General features: G+C 43.2%; 1 long non-coding RNA gene across 1 annotated transcript in view; it reads right to left on the bottom strand.

The window, feature by feature from the left end:
* The window catches only part of LOC133382314 (uncharacterized), a 28,680-nt gene extending 13,714 nt beyond the window's left edge, over positions 1-14,966 (bottom strand). The window contains exon 1 of the long non-coding RNA XR_009761901.1: positions 14,901-14,966. This is a non-coding gene — a long non-coding RNA (uncharacterized LOC133382314). The remainder of the gene's footprint in view (positions 1-14,900) is intronic.
* Between the last annotated feature and the right edge of the window lie 2,363 nt (positions 14,967-17,329).

Raw genomic sequence — 17,329 nt, 5'->3', positions numbered from 1 at the left:
ATTATATTAGGAGAAATTGCTTGCTCAAATTGCAGTCAAAGCTGCATACAAAATGTGTTTATTAGCACTAAAATGCTGGAGACTTTTTATGAGGATTTTTTTAAAAAATGTAAATTGTTGCAGAAATGTGGAGAACTGAATTTAAAATGAGAAACAGAGGGGATCAAAACTGACAGATCCTCCATCCCTATCCACAAGTATGGTACTAGAATCCAACATCTCACTAATTGCAAAAGTCTCCTCACTCCCTTGCAAGTTCTTAATAGGGAAGACAGAATACACACCTAATGGAGAAGGCCATGGAGTGGCACCAGAACACAAGGCTCCAAGAAAAATCACCTTTTTACATTCCTGCTACCTCTCAGCTAAGATTACAAACTGAGCAGGTACCACCAATCCACTCAGCAGGTCACTAGAGCGAGTACCCCAGTGACTGAGCTGGACCCTTGACACTACGTGGATCCCTACCCTGGAGACCTAAATTACACGATAGTTTCTGAGAAGCTAGGAAACAGCAGCAGCCTGTTCTGAGTAGCGGGTGACACTCCAGATATTTCTTACCTTCATAACCCAGGCAAATGAAAGAAAACCCTGCCGTCTCTCCCCCAAGCCCTCTGTATCTTCCAGCGGATGCTGAGGAGGAGCTTGACAGCAACCACAAATAGTGGTGAGAAAGCCCCAACAACATCTGTCTGCACCTGGACTTGGGCATTCAGCAGGCTTTCTTTGCTCTGTTTTTGCTGTTGAGATCAGACTGCTTGGGAAAAGCAAAAGCAAAGTTGCCTGGAAGTTCTCCATGACTGGATTGTAATGGTGCCCAGACTCTAAGCTTTCAGTTTTGTAAAACAAAGTAGTCTTAGTTCTTCTAAGAGGAAAGATAGAAAGCAAAACATGCAGACAAGCTTCTCAGTGATTTCTGTAAGAAGAGCAAAGCTGACTGCTTCTGTCTTTCAGTGTTTTTTGACAATAAGCAACTTCAGAGCTGTGACTGAGTTGTTTGGACATCAGGCGATAGCAATCCCTGGGGTCCTAAAAAGCTGTGGTTTCCATTTTTTTCCTTGTGTCCTCTGTCTCATTTTCTTCTCTTTGGAATCTCTGTAATTTTAAAGACCTCATTTCCCCTTGTCTTCCATGCAGACAGGATTGTATTTCCTGGGGTAGGTTAATCTGAGATGAGTTACTCTAGAAGTTATTTTCTGCAAATACTGCTACACAATAAGTGTGGGTGGATGTCCTCCCCAATAGAAAATTCAAAATGTGAAAACTTTGCAAAAAGGCTTAGGCATGTGAAGTCCAGGCATTCATTAAGATTGTACTTTATAGGTAACATAGAGCACAATGGTATTCATGCCTATTTCAGAAGTAAGTATATTTGTGTTTAATGGGACTTACTCCTAAATAAGTGGGTACACGATTACAGCCTTGGCTTTCTTGTGAGTAAGGGGCAGATGTTAAATATAAGCAGCCCACTATGTTGTTTATAAAAGGGGGGATAAAATAATAATGTTTACATAATTACGTTATTGCTAACAAGGCCAGCTCCAGAGGGCATCCAGGTTGGGCCCTGGCCAAGGGCCCCTGCAGCTCAGAGTGGCCTCCTTAGGGTAGGAGGGTGGCTCTCCCATTCCATGATCCATGGCAGTGTTGGATCCTGCAACCCAACCCTGCTACAGATCACGGAGGGGGAGCTCCCAGGCACCCTCCCCCAATACCAATAGTGTGGGCTTCAGTAAACCCACCCGCATGCCCCATCTACTCTCCCATCAGTATGAATGCCATGCGCACTGTGCATGCATACCTGCCATCACCTAAGGAGGTGGCAGGGGCTTCCTTAAGGGATTGACACCCCTGCCACCATCTTGGTTGATGGTAGTCGTCATTCATATGACACAAGAGGTATGTGCGGTGTATAGGTGGGTTTATTAGCTCTGTGCCACCTATATGGGGGGTGTTGGGCTATGGTGTTACAGGCCTGGGGCAGGCTGGTGCTCAAGGGCCCAGTCATGCCTGGCACTGGCCCTGATTGCTAACAAAATAAACATTATTCTACAACATTTTAAACTCTTGTTATCTGAGTGGTTTTGCCATTGTGGCAGAACACTGGAACTTGTAGCAGGTTTTATTTTTTACTGAGCAATTAAGAAAAATACTGACTGCATGATTTTCCTTACTATTTTACCTGTAAAAGTAAGACACTTTAAAAAAATACTCTGCTTTCCATACACACTGTCCCCTATTCCATGACTATAGGTCTAAGATAATTTGTTTTATCGTTCACGGACACTAACCTGGGACTAAGCTCAGCTGAATATAAGCAGGGCTTATGCATCTAAAACATGCAATAATCAGACCAGATTAAGCCTTGGATCTGTACTAATTTGCAGGGGGGAAGGGGGTGAGTAAATCATGGCTCTTTATAGTACAAAGATGCATCACCAAAATTTGATACCTGTGATGCAAACACAAAGTCCCCTTTTGCAACCTTGTATATCTTCACAACAGCCATGTGAGGTGGGCTAGGCTGACAGTAGGTGATTGGCCTAAGATAGGAAGTGAGCAAAAACAGTGATCAGTTAAGTGTGTTTAATATGTGAAACTGCAGACGATCAAAGTGTTTTCTTTTTGTTTTAAAGGTTGACAAAATGTCTTTGTGTTTTGCTGAGAGTTGTGAAACTCCACATGCTCAAAATATCTTTTGTAATCTATGAAAGTTTATGCCATAATAAATGTGTTAGTCTTTAAGATATCACCTTTTGTGGTGTCTTATTTCATGTGTTCCTTTGGTGAAGAAACGCCCCCCAATTTTTGAATGGCACCAGGGCTACCAACCACATTAAATCGGCCTTGGCTGACCCTCTCCGTGCTCCCTGGACTTGTCTTGGAGGGAATTCCACTCAATTATTTATTTATTTATTTGTTTATTTATTTATTTATTTATTGGATTTCTTAGTCGCCCATCTGGCTGGCTAACCAGTCACTCTGGGCGACGTACAAAATAAGCAAAATAGCACAAAATGACACATCAATAAAAAGGTAAAGGTGTCCCCGCACTTACAGTGCGAGTCATTTCCGATTCTTAGGGTGACGTCTTGCGACGTTTACTAGGCAGACCGTATATATGGGGTGGGATTGCCAGTTCCTTCCCCGGTCTTTCTTTACCCCCCAGCATATGCTGGGTACTCATTTTACCGACCACGGATGGATGGAAAGCTGAGTGGATCTCGACCCCTTTTACCGGAGATTCGACTTCCTCCTTCCGTTGGAATCGAACTCCGGCCATGAGCAGAGCTTTGGCTGCGTTACCGCCGCTTACCACTCTTAAAATCTAAAAGCAATGATGTTAAAATCTAGCCCACCCCAAATGCCTGCCTGAAGAGCCAGGTCTTCATGGCCCAGTGGAAACTCATTGTAGAGGGGGCCTGGCAGAGATCATTTGGAAGGGAGTTCCATAGGGTGGGGGCCACAATTGAAAAAGCCCTTTCTCTAGTCCTCACCAGTCTAGCTGTTTGGAGCCTCATAGCACTCTCAGAAATGACTGGTCCTGGATGCTGACTATCCAGGATTGCTATTTTCCCCTTGAACAAATGTGCTTTTAGCAAATGTGTAAGAGGCAAAACAATCAATAGATGAAGTAATAACAATTTTACGGCACCTCTGGTAAATGTGTCACCTGTTGAATTCCTTCCTCTCATGGACCTGTGCTTTAAACAACCTCAATCAGTTCAACCTGATCTTTTTAGCTTTTAATCTTGTATACTAATCCTTTTATCTTCTTATATTCTGTTTAATTGTATTTTTATGTCTTATATGTTTTGTGATTTTACTATTACGATGTATGTATTTTATGCTATGCTGTTTGCCGCCCTGAGAGCTATTTGCTATGGGCGGGATATAAATGCAACCAATAAATAAAATAAATAAACCTCAGTCAGTTCTTGCCATCATAAGAATATACCATAAGAAGTGCCCCATCTAGTCCAGCAACCTGTTCTCACAGTGGCCAACCAGATGCCTATGGGAAGCCCACAAGCAGGACCTGACCACAGGAGCACTCTCCCCTCCTGCGGTTTCCAGCAACTGGTATTCAGAACCATGCAGCTTCTGACAATGGAGGTGGAGCATAGTCATCATGGCTAGTAGGCAATGATAGTCCTATTCTCCATGAATTTGTCCAAACCTCTTTTAAAGCCATCCATGTTGGTGGCCATCACTGCCTCTTGTGGGAGCAAATTCCATAGTTTAACTATGCTCTCTGGGAAGAAGTACGTTCTTTTTTCTGTCCTGAATCTTCCAACTTTCAGCTTCATTGGATGTCCATGAGTTATAGTGTTATGAGAATGGGAGAAAAACTTTTCTCTATCCGCTTTCATATATTAAAGCCTATCTGCATAATAAGGATAGAAATATACTCAAGCAAGGAAGCAAAAAATAAATAGTTGCAGTATGTGTGCCCATCCCTAATGTACATAGCATGTCTAAAAATAAAATTAAAAAATGGATAATGCACGTTTATGTGTTTTTCAAGATCACACAGCAAAATCCTTGCAGTCACAAATAAGGTTTTCCCTCTCATTCTTTAAACACTGTATTCTCTTAACTCAATGCAGGGAGAGAACTGCAATAATTTCAGAGCCTTTTATGTAAGTATAAACTACAGTCTTGTGTATTGAGGAACAGTTTAATATCTGGATAGCAGTAGAGAGGTGAGGAGTGGGATGCACAACGCTCAATGAGGTTGTGACAAAAGGCAGTCAGCAAAACAGCCATTGACCATTGTTGACCATTGAACCGCACTGTCACTGAGTCTGTTTTCCATCAAGTCTGAAAAACTGTAACTAGGGGGAGTTATGTCTTTGCCCAGTCTGGGAACGGACTGCCAAGGCCGTTGCTATGGTAACCATCGCGATAGACTGGGAAAAGTTCTAGCAGCTATCTGTGTTAAGCTGTGTCTTCTGTGTATTGCCTCTGAACTGAGAGGTTCTCTTCTGTGTTCACCTTTGGAGAGAGATGTACCAGAAGGGGGGTGACTGAAGAAACTCTACATGTATTTACTCTTAAGCCTTTGGCCGTAACGTCTTAATAAAGACTCTTAACATGATCTAATGCCCTGAAGAAGTTTCTTGCTCAACTTAACTCCAATGTAATGTATGCTGTTTCACACAACAACGCACACACGTCAACAGGGTTATGGGCCCAGATCCACAGCGCATTACACGGGAGTAAGTTGCTGGTCTGAACGGCAGACGGAGTTCCAGAGGGCAGCTTGATTGATTGTACCAGACAGAGGTGAGCAACATGGCTGTAAACCTGTCTGGGGGAGGCTTGCCAATGGAAAGATTGACGGAAAAGAATTATGGCAGCTGGAAGCCGAGGATGCGGGCTTTGCTGATAACAGAGGATTTATGGGACTTTATAGATGGACCACCCCCGGTGGTATTGACCGCGGCCTGGAAGCGCAAAGATCAGAGGGCGCAGGCGTTTATAATCTTGGCTCTATCGGATTCTCAACTGATGTGTGTGAGAGATGAGCCGTCGGCCAAACAGATGTGGGACGCGTTGCAGGATTTGTCCCAGGAATGGCAGCGGAGGCAGGAGGCGCAGAGAGCCGAGCCGATGGAAGCTGTCAGAAGCAAGGAGGAGAAAAGTGCTGAACTGGAGGAGGCAGCCGAAAGCAAATAGGATTACAAGCAGCAGCTGTTAAAGGCTTGTTATGCCTGTGGGGCTCGTGGGCATCTCTGAAAAGACTGTGCAGTCAAGCGAAACTCCAGAGACGGAGGCTTGAAGCAGGGAAGTGTGAACTTTGTTTGTAAACAGAAGTCTCAAGATTTAGGACCTGTTAACTGGATTGTCGACAGCGGGGCAAGCCATATATTAATTAAAGACAGAAGTTTGTTTTATGCTTCAGAAGAAGTGCAGGATTTTGTGCAACTTGCAGATGGATCACAGAAAAGGGTGGAAGCCCGAGGACTGGTGAGATTTAATGAACTTGGAATAATGTCTGAATGTTTGTTTGTTCCGGAATTGGCTCATAATATTTTATCAGTTCAAAAACTGGTGAATTCTGGGTATTGTGTAACATTTGATAGAGGAAAATGTTTTGTGCAGAGAAGAGGCAAAGTTGTCTGTCAGGGTTTTATGACACAAGGACTGTTTAGAATGTCCATGGGTGTGAAGTGTGCTGATGCCTTGAGTTTAATGGGGCAGAAAGAGAATGACGGTCAGAGCTGTAAGAAGACAGCTGTTAAAAGCACACAGCCACAGTATTCATGTAATGCAGTCAGGCTGATGCCTGAAAGAGTGCATCACAGCCGAGTTTACAAGCCACAGGGTAAGAGACGTGGCAAACGTGCACCTAGAGCACAAGAGAATGCATATTTCAGAGCTTGGTGTCCAGAAACACAAGCGCAAACATTTAAACCAGATCTTGACGTAAATCTGAAAGGCACGAAGACAAAGAGTCTGGATTTGTCAGGAGCAAAGACAGGAGGTCTTGAATGTTTTGTGGATGCAGATCATGCAGGGGAACTGAGCAGTCGTAAGTCAACCTCTGGCATAGTTGTGATGTGGCACGGGTCATGCAATGACTGGAGCAGCAAGAAACAAAACATGGTGGCTGACATAATGACCAAGCCTTTGTGTGAGGAGAAATTTGGCAAACTGGTGACAAGGCTTGGAATGAGCCAAAGTTTGATTGAATAAAGTTCTAGCTAAATGTACAGAGATGTTCTGAAATGTACTGTAATGTACTGAGATGTAATTTGGAACTGTATTGCAAGATGTATTGGAGAAATGTATTGTTGTTATTGTTGTAATGAGTTACAGACATGATGGGAAAAAGGGGGGATTGTTGACCATTGAACCGCACTGTCACTGAGTCTGTTTTCCATCAAGTCTGAAAAACTGTAACTAGGGGGAGTTATGTCTTTGCCCAGTCTGGGAACGGACTGCCAAGGCCGTTGCTATGGTAACCATCGCGATAGACTGGGAAAAGTTCTAGCAGCTATCTGTGTTAAGCTGTGTCTTCTGTGTATTGCCTCTGAACTGAGAGGTTCTCTTCTGTGTTTACCTTTGGAGAGAGATGTACCAGAAGGGGGGTGACTGAAGAAACTCTACATGTATTTACTCTTAAGCCTTTGGCCGTAACGTCTTAATAAAGACTCTTAACATGATCTAATGCTCTGAAGAAGTTTCTTGCTCAACTTAACTCCAACGTAATGTATGCTGTTTCACGCAACAACACACACACGTCAACAGTTTCCACTCTCATAGATTCATGTATTCTGCAATACTGAGTCATGTACCTGAGAATTTATTAGAAATTTGAAACAGTTTTGCATTGCATTATAAATTAAAGACAATTCCAAGCATGGCTTTTCAATCATGCAACAGACAATAAGACAGCATAGTATTGAAATAAACAGGAAGGATATGTCTTATTGATATACAAATAAATCTTCTTTCCTCTCTTAGCTGCCCCATTAGAGCTTCATTACATGAATCTCTAAGGAATCTTTAATTAGTACTTTTAGTGGAAAACATTTTGAGAACCTGTTCTGCTTAAATCTCTTTGATCCTGAAAGTCCTTATCTCTTACAAGGTGGCATGATTGTGATCCAAAACCTGTTTCCACAGCGTGAGGGAAATGTACGACTATTGATTTCTATAATCCAGCCATGCAGAAAAAGAGCTGTTCTTTTCATAGCACAGAAGCTGCTTTAGTTTTCATATCTTAGTGATGCTTCTAGCTGCTGGAAATGCAAGGCTTACATGCTCCTGAAATACATGATATTACCATTCTTGCAATCTCATTTTTACTACATGTAGCTCAGGTTCAACCCAGCTATATGTCTTTGTGTGTTTATTTCGGCCCTCAGCCGCAGCATCTATGTAGGGAAAAGTCAGGGTAGCAGCACAATAAATAAATTGAGATGAAACAAATAAAATCGCATTGAGTGCTTTCAGTTCATGTGGCAATCTGCAAATGCTTTTAGAAGCATGTTGGCAAATTAATAAGCAAAGAGAGATGGAAAAGAGAAATGGAATATCTTTAATAAGGCAAAATATAAATGGAACTGCTACTGTTTCTTGATTTAAGTGAGAGAGAGATAAATGTGCAACACTTTCAGTAAGTACAATATACTGAGTACACTTTGTCATTCACCAGATTTCACAGCTTCAACATACTCATGTGATTTGTTGCTCCCCAAAAGTGAAGAAATGTTAAGTCAGATGTTACATCTCCCATATGGCTGGGTTTATAGCATCTGAACCAGCTGTAAGTATGCTGTGCTCTCAGAACTACTGTAGTGCTAGTGAGCACAACCCCTAATGTTACTTTATCCCTCTCACCACTAACATATGCGTAAACATTCAAAAGTGCAGTTTGGGAGGCAACTAATTAGTGTTCTAATGGAACTGGTGGTGGTGCTGACGATGCTGTCACAGAAGGGCTGGGCAGTTAGAAGGGCCACTTATTGCCCATGGCTTAGATGCTTTGTGCCTAACATTCTCTGACTGCCATTGACTGATGTGCTCTGATAATAAACATGTAAGGAAAAGCTAGGGTGGGAGGGACAGAAGACACAGGGGCCTAGAAAAGGAAACATGTTATACAGAAAGACACATAGGAATAAAGGGAAGATAAGAAGTTTGCAGAACTGAGTCTGGGAGAGGAAAGAAAACTGAGAGACTGAATGGCCATTAAAAAAGAGGCAAACATGACCTGCAGAGGAGGAGAAGCCTGAAGTTCCTGTATTGACTTAACATTGACAGCCAAACATTTGGCTGCAGGGCCCTAGAGAGCCCCTTCCTACATTCTGGGAAGTTAGACAGTTACAGTTTCACCAGTGGTGAAAGTCTAAGTCAAGAATAAGGTAGACCTCCATAGATTACATCAGTATAAAAGTCGTGGCAGATGCCAAAGGAGACTGAGGGAGGAGCTACCAAGAAGAAGAGGGGATTACTATCGCTGTCTCCCCTCTCCTCACATTGCCGCTGCTGACGACGCCTTTACTCTGAAGAAGAGAGGGCTTTTCATGAAGCAAAAAGAAGCAAGGCTGCAAGGAAAAGCTGCTTTCCCCCTTCCTTCCTGGCAGCCAGCCAGCCTGCCTGTCTTTTTTGGTTCCTGCTTCACTGCCACCTCCTTTAAAAAATTATTCTTATTTGCGAGGCTGCCCAGATCTCGCCTTCAGCCCAGATGGAGCCAAGGAGGAGGAAGCCCAGGACTTGCTTGCCCCCATCTCTGAGGCTAAGTGTGTGTGCCAGCATCCCCCCTTTCTTCCACCTACACTCCGCCTCCCCAGTCTCTCTTTCCAAGATGCTGCGGCAGTTGAGGGCTTCCCCACTTCCACGTGCCCGAATGCATGCACACCTGCAGATGCTTGGAGGAGGGGCAGGTATATTTGTGTGTGTGCATGCGCTGATCTGTCTTCTGCTCCTCTTTCATTCCCCAAGTGCACACTAACCAAGTCATCAGTTCTGATGGTCATCCCAAGGCCTAAAAGCACTAACCCTCCTCCTTAATCTATCTACCCTGTTGTCTGTAGTGCACAATTTAGCATCCCCATCACCACCACATTGCTGCTTCTTGATTATTATTATTTTTTAAAGAAAAGCTCAACAGGTTGGCTGAGGCTGGAGTCCTGGCACTGCAGCAGAAATGTATTTCTTTATTTAATTATCATTGCATTTCTATTCCACCTTTCCTCCAAGTTGCTCAAGGTGGTGAACATAGTTCCCCCCCTTTCCATTTTATCCTTACACCAACCCTGTGAAATAGGTCAGGCTGAGAGACTGTGTCTGGTCCAAAGGTACCCAGTGGGCTTCATGTTTGGGTGGGGATTTGAACCTGGATCTTAGTCCAACACAGTAACCCACTGGTGTTGGGAGACAGGACTGTATATCTTCAAAGTGGAGGGGAGGGATCTCAATTTGATTGGACCTTTGCATTAAGAAAAGAAGGTAACACCTCCCTGTCTGCAGGGAGCTTTTTATGGAAAGGGATATTTGGAGATGTGATTTCGCTACACACCATTTATTCAATTAGATTAAATTACAATTAGCGTGGGGGGGGGTCCACAAAATTTTCTGAGGTTACAATGGAGGTTCCACACTCACAAAGGTTGGGAATCATTGGGTTACATCATAGTGTGGCACTCTTAAAATACCCAGGCCAAGACACAAGCCAAACATATGTACCAAAAAAGACTGAGACATTCAAGCGCCTGCTATACTCTATATAAGGTCCGTACTTTATATAATGTGTGTGATCCTTTTGTTCAAGTTAAATTAAAAAAGAAAGTAAAATGTTAATTTTCTAAGCATTTGTATTGTTTTCACTTAATTTAATACAAGTAAAAGTTTATGGGCATTATTCAACTAAATTCTGGCATTAGTCAGGGATGGAAAGATCTGTCAGTTTCATTTCTCTCAGTTTCTCATTTTTCCAATCTTAAATTCAGTTCTCCACATTTCTGCAGCAATCTGTGAAAAATCCTCATGAAAATTCTCCATCATTTTAGTGTGAATTTCTCCTAATAAACACATTTTTGTAGGCAGGTACACAGCACTTTGAGCATTTTAGTATGAATTCCTCCTTGTTGTTATGTGCCTTCAAGTCGATTATGACTGATGGCGACCCTATGAATCAGTGACCTCCAATAACTTGTGTCATGAACCACCCTGTTCAGATCTTGTAAGTTCAGGTCTGTGGCTTCCTTTATGGAATCAATCCATCTCTTGTTTAACCTTCCTCTTTTTCTACTCCCTTCTGTTTTTCCCAGCATTATTGTCTTTTCTAGTGAATCATGTCTTCTCATTATGTGTCCAAAGTATGATAACTGCAGTTTCATCATTTTAGCTTCTAGTGATAGTTCTGGTTTAATTTGTTCTAACACCTAATTATTTATCTTTTTTGCAGTCCATGGTATGCACAAAGCTTTCCTCCAACACCACATTTCGAGTTGATTTTTCTCTTATCCGCTTTTTTCACTGTCCAGCTTTCACATCCATACATATAGATTGGGAATACCATGGTGTGAATGATCCTGACTTTAGTGTTTAGTGATACATCTTTGCATTTGAGGAGTTTTCTAGTTCTCTCATAGCTGCCCTCCCCATGCCTAGCCTTCTGATTTCTTGACTACTGTCTCCATTTTGGTTAACGACTGTGCCAATCCTTGACAAGTTCAATGTCCTCGTTGTCAACTTTAAGGTTACATAAATTTTCTCTTGTCATTACTTTAGTCTTCTTGACGTTCAGCTGTAGTCCTGCTTTTGTGCTTTCCTCTTTAACTTTCATCAGCATTCGTTTCAAATCGTTACTGGTTTCTGCTACTAGTATGGTATCATCTGCATATCTTAAATTATTGATATTTCTCCCTCCAGCTTTCACACCTACTTCATCTTGGTCCAATCCCGCTTTCCGAATGATATGTTTCACATATAGTTAAACAAAGGGTGATAAAATACACCCCTGTCTCACACCCTTTCCAATGGGAAACCAATCGGTTTTTCCATATTCTGTCCTTACAGTAGCCTCTTGTGCAGAGTATAGGTTGCTCATCAGGACAATTGGATGCTGTGGCACCCCAATTTCTTTTAAAGCATTCCATAGTTTTTCATGATCTACACAATCAAAGACTTTGCTGTAATCTATAAAGCACAGGGTGATTTTCTTCTGAAATTCCTTGCTCCGTTCCATTATCCAATGTATGTTTGCGATATGATCTCTGGTGCCTCTTCCCTTTCTAAATCCAGTTTGGATGTCTGGCATTTCTCGCTCCATATACGGTAAGAGCCTTTGTTGTAGAATCTTGAACATTACTTTACTTGCATGGGATATTAAGGCAATAGTTCGATAATTACTGCATTCCCTGGGACCCCTTTCTTTGGAATTGGGAAGTATATTGAATGCTTCCAGTCTGTGGGCTATTGTCTAGTTTTCTATATTTGTTGACAATTTTTTGTCAATCTTTGGACAGATTCAGTCTCAGTAGCTTGTAGCAACTCTATTGGTATGCCATTTGTTCCTGATGATTTGTTTCTTCCAAGTATTTTAACAGCAGCTTTCACCTCACATTCTAAAATTTCTGGTTCTTCATCATATGGTTCCTCCAGGAATGAATCTGTCATCCTGGCATCTCTTTTAAAGAGTTCTTCAGTGTATTGCTTCCATCTTCCTTTTATTTCATCTCCGTCAGTCAATGTGTTCCCCTGATGATTATTCAACATCCCTACTTGTGGTTTAAATTTGCCTTTCATTTCTCTAATCTTTTGGAATAGGGCTCTTGTTCTTCCCTTTCGTTGTCCTCTTCTATTTCTGTGCAATAACTGTTGTAATAGTTCTCTTTGTCCCTAAGTACTAGTCACTGTATTGTTGCATTTACCCCCTCTATGATGGACACCTTAACATGGTGAGGGGGGTTGAGAGTGTTGAAGAAGCTGAAAGCAATGCCATCAGGAGTCTAGACCAAGAGGCCAGACTCCTAGCAGGGCCCCCCAAGGCGGAATGGCCAAAGCTGAGACACTAGACTAAGATGCATCCAAACTCAGAGGAAGGCAATGGTAAACCGTCTCTGAATACCTCTTGCCACAAAAACCCTATGAACAGAGTATCCAAAATGCAACATGAGATAGTGCTGGAATATGAGACCCCCAGGTCAGAAGGCACTCACTGAGCTACTGGGGAAGAACAAAGGACAAGTATGAGTAGCTCTGTGACTAATGACACAGCTGAGTCAAAGCCGAAAGGAAGCCCAGAGGCTGATGTGCACAGATGCGAAATGAGAGTCCAGAGTTGTACAACGCACACAATAGGAACATGGAATGTGAGAAGCGTGGACTAGGGAAAGTTAGAAATTGTCAAGCAAGAAATGGAACGTATCAACATTACAATACTTGACGTGAGTGAATTAAAATGGACGGGAATGGGACATTTTCAATCAGGCAACTATAAAACATTTTATGCAGTTATTGGCATCACAGAATTCAATAAGTCTTTCTCCTGCTCATTTCTATCTCTTAAGCCCCATTTCCCCACAATTCCTAGTTCTTTTCTGTTCCCTCCTTTTGCATTCCAGTCCCCCATGATTATCAGTGCATCTTGTTTTGGTGTGTGATCAATTCTTCCTGTACTGCTGCGTAAAATCTCTCCAATTCCTCTTCTGCATTTGCCATTGGAGCGTAGACTTGGATGATAGTTATGTTAATAGGTTTCCCATTAAATCTCATTGATATCACTCACTTATGCCTTGCTTTATAGCTCCTAATTGCTTTTGCTACATAACTTCTCACTATTAAAGCAACCTCATTTCTTCTTAATTTCTCATTTCCTGCAAAAAATATTTTGTAGTTGCCTCATTAGTCACAGCGCTACTCGTACTTGTCCTTTGTTCTTCCGCAGTAGCTCGGTGAGTGCCTTCTGACCTAAGGGTCTCATCATTTTTACTAATAAACATGTTTTTGTGGGTAGTTTTGACTAACGTACACATTTTTCAAGTAATTCCTCACAGAGCTTGGAAAAGTTACTTTTTTAAACTACAGCTCCCATCAGCCCCAGCCAGCATGGCCACTGGATTGGGCTGATGGGAGTTGTAGTTCAAAAAAGTAACTTTTCCAAGCTCTGATTCCTCATCATATAATGTATTTTTCTATATTATTTTCACTTTATTCATTTTTATGCACACTTTCCGCTAACATACGAATTTTTGTAAACATTGGTTGGAGAACTGCATTACAAAATTCAAATAAGTGTAACTATCAAATGGTGGCTTTATTTCGGTTCTCATATTGTTCCAGAAAGTGCAAATTTTATAGATTCGGCTTGAAATGCAAACTGAATCAAATTTCTCGCCCATCCCTAGTACTAGAAGAACTACTTCAAATAGCACAAGGGGTTTCCCTCCCTTTTAACTTCTTGTGCATGGCCTGCGCCATCCCCAAATCTGCTCTGGACAATTGGGGGAACCCCAGAACAGATTTAGGGAGCGCGTAGGGGATGAGAGGGGGAGAACGCTCTGTTGCACAAGGAAAAATTGTTGTGCTGACAGAACACTCAGCTTAGTGCTATGTTGAATACAACCCTAAATACTGAGACCCCAAGATAATAACTGGAATGCTGTGCCCATGCTTTAAAAAAACTAAACAGCTCTCCCATCTCACCTCAGATTCCACCCTGAGATTACCTTGTGAGACATAGGCCAAAGTGTCTAGAAAGAATTCTGAATTAGCATTCACCTTGGAATAGATTATCTCTGTGGAAATCTGAGGCAGAAGAATCTTGTTCTGCTGCCTGCTTCTACGAGTCTGCTTTCTTCCAGTTTCATCACTTGTGTATTTATAAATTAACAGACATTTCAAAAACACCTTTACTCTCCAGAGTTTCCTCTCTAATCCTGTAGCCTTATTCCTGGGCTACTCACTACTTAGAGAAATCAGAGAATTGCATAACACTTATAGCTGTTTCTAATGATGGGGAGAGACCACTAAATATAACTGCTTATACTAGGAGGGCAGTTAAAACTTTCCTTCTTAATCCAGCCTTTGTGCCCCCCTAAGTATTTTGGCTGCTATGAGCTTGTTGTTATTTCTTCATATTGTTTTACTGTTTTTCAAGCACACTGCTATGATCTCCGTAGGAAGAAAGGGCAGGATATAACTAATTTTAATTAATGAATATTGCTTCTAGCCGATAGAAAAAAAATCTTAATGGCTTGGAGAGGAGTGTATCCAGGAACACTCAAAGGATCTTTATGACAAACAGTTTGTGGACTTTACAGGTTCACCTTTCTATTGTGATTATACATACTTCAGCAGTTAGGGCTACAAATACAAAAAAGAGGAAATATCTAACAGTCTAGTCTATATATGTTTAAATATTCCAAGTATTATCATCAACATACTGTGAAATCCCGTAGTTTCATGCTGTCCTCAGAGTGCAAGCCTGTATGTGGTGGGTGGGTTGTTGTGGTTCTGTTATATTCCCAGTTGTTAAAGGGGATTAAAAAAAACTTGGCTCATCTCTGAAGCAGCAATACAACTGGTATTTTTCTATATATTTTTCTTAAGGCAGCAGCATATTCATTTCACCATTTAACCCTTCCACTTTTCTTTCTAGACCAGAGTGCCCTCTTCTGTTCATAAGAGTCTTCTGCAGTACTCTAAGTGCTACTTTCTGCTGCTAGAGATTCCTCCTTGAACAGGATTTTAAAACACCACCTCACTCTGGTTGGGTTCTCTGCTGGTTTGCCACTGTGCTGGGTGTGCTCAGAACAGTACCTTCCTTGCTGCACTGTCCAGTCTCCCCTGCAGTTCAAATGGCAGCTGGGGGAGTATGGGGATTCTGGGACACTGGGCGTCCCACCATTTTCTGTCTGACCGTGTTTACATCTGGTTAGACCAATCACAGTGCACAGTGGATGCAAGCCTCAGCCACACACAACTCTCCACAAATACAGAATTTTAATTGTTGCTATGATTGCTACCTTTTATAAGTGTGTGTGCGCGCCATGTATAAAATGTGTGTTTAACTTAAAACTTCATAATTAGGATATATTATTTGAATGCAATTATATTAAATGTAATTGGATGTTTCAGTCCTATATTTTGCTGTTGACCATTTATGTTAACTTTAGTCCAGAGGCAGAACAAATAACTTTTTAAAAAATATGTTACTGGAGACAGTAAACTAGGGTTACTGCTGATGTACTGTCCACCCTGCTGCCCGGCAGCTTCTCTGACCGAGCTGGCAGAGGCCATCTTGGCTGTGGTATTGGAGGAGCCCAGAATGATAGTCCTGGGTGATTTCAGTATCCACACTGAGACTGCCTCTAGTGTTCCAGCTCAGGACTTCATGGCCTCCATGATGACCATGGGGCTGTCTCAAGTTGTCACTAGCCCAATGCATAGGACAGGGCATACCCTCAGTGGTGTCACTAGTGGGAGTGCAGGGGGTGCGGACCTCCGGTGCGCGCCCTCCCAGGGGCATGGACGAGGTGGCTGGGCTTGCACGTGCGCGCATGCGCGCGCACTCTCAAGGCCAGCCACCCTGTCTATGCCCCTGGGAGGACACGCGCCAGAGGGGCACCCAGCTGCAGAAGGCCTGGGAACACCGGCGCACCTCCCTCGCCCCGCTGACGCTGCTCCTGCTCCCGCTCTCGGCCGCCCACCCGCCCGGCCGCCCGCCTCCGAGGAGGAGTCGGCGCAGCCTTGCTGGGCAACGGCGCGGGGCAGGGTGGCTCTGGGTGTTACCCCCCTCATGGTGACACCCAGGTGCGGGCCGCACCCTCCGCACCCCGGTAGGGATGCCCCTGCATACCCTCAACTTGGTTTTTGCTTCAGATGGAGGAAGGAGTGATCTGGAGATGGGGGGTGGATGTCACCCCATTGTCATGGTCAGACCAGTTCCTAGTAAAGTTTAGACTTATGGCTCTGATCCTTCCTTGCAGGGGTGGTGGACAGATTAAGATGGTCTACCCATGGAGACTAATGGATCCACTGGATTCCTGAATGCCCTGGGGGAGTTTCCACTAGACAGAGCAAGTGACCTTGTTGAAGCCTTTGTCACGCTGTGGAACACCGAGGCACGTCGGTCTCTTGACATGGTTGCCCCCGAGCACCCTCTCCAGCATTGTAGAGCCTGGTTTTCACCTTAGTAAATCAGTGAATTAAGGGCAATGAAACAGGCTGGACAACGGCTAGAGTACAAGTGGTGAAAGACATGCTCTGTGGCTGATTGGGCATGAGTAAAACATCATAACTGTGCCTACTGTGTGGTGGTGAGGGCAGCGAAGAAGGCCTGCTTCCCTGCCTCCATTGCATCCTCAAGTAGCCGTCCAGTGGAGCTTTTCCATATTGTCAGGGGTATGTTGACATCAACTCCAGGAAATGGAGTTTTAGACCCTTCGGAGGCCCACTATGAATTGTTTGCAAGGCACTTTGAGGGTAAAGTTGCTCGCCTCCGTAACCGTCTTAATGCCCGATCAACATCCACTGTAGTCCCCAATGAAGTATCCAGTGCAACATCTGCTGCAACTTCTTGGGAGTGGTTTCAGTTGGTGCAGCATGATGACGTAGACAAGGTGCTTGCGATGATGCGGCCAGCAACACGTCGTCTCGACCCTTGCCCTTCTTGGCTTATTAAAGCTTGCCGAGGGGGGTTGACTGAGTGGATCAAGGATGTGGTCAATGCATCATTGCAGAAGGGAGTGGTTCCAGCTGCCCTGAAAGAGGCGGTGATCTAACCGCTCCTGAAAAAGCCCACCCTGGACCTATTACTCTGCAACAATTACCAACCAGTCGCAAATACCCCCTTCTTAGGGAAGGTGATTGA

This window comes from Rhineura floridana, chromosome 3 (assembly GCF_030035675.1).
Source record: "Rhineura floridana isolate rRhiFlo1 chromosome 3, rRhiFlo1.hap2, whole genome shotgun sequence".
NCBI lineage: Eukaryota > Metazoa > Chordata > Lepidosauria > Squamata > Rhineuridae > Rhineura > Rhineura floridana.
The sequence above is the reverse complement of the archived record's forward strand: the minus strand, read 5'-3'. Positions and strand labels throughout refer to the sequence as shown.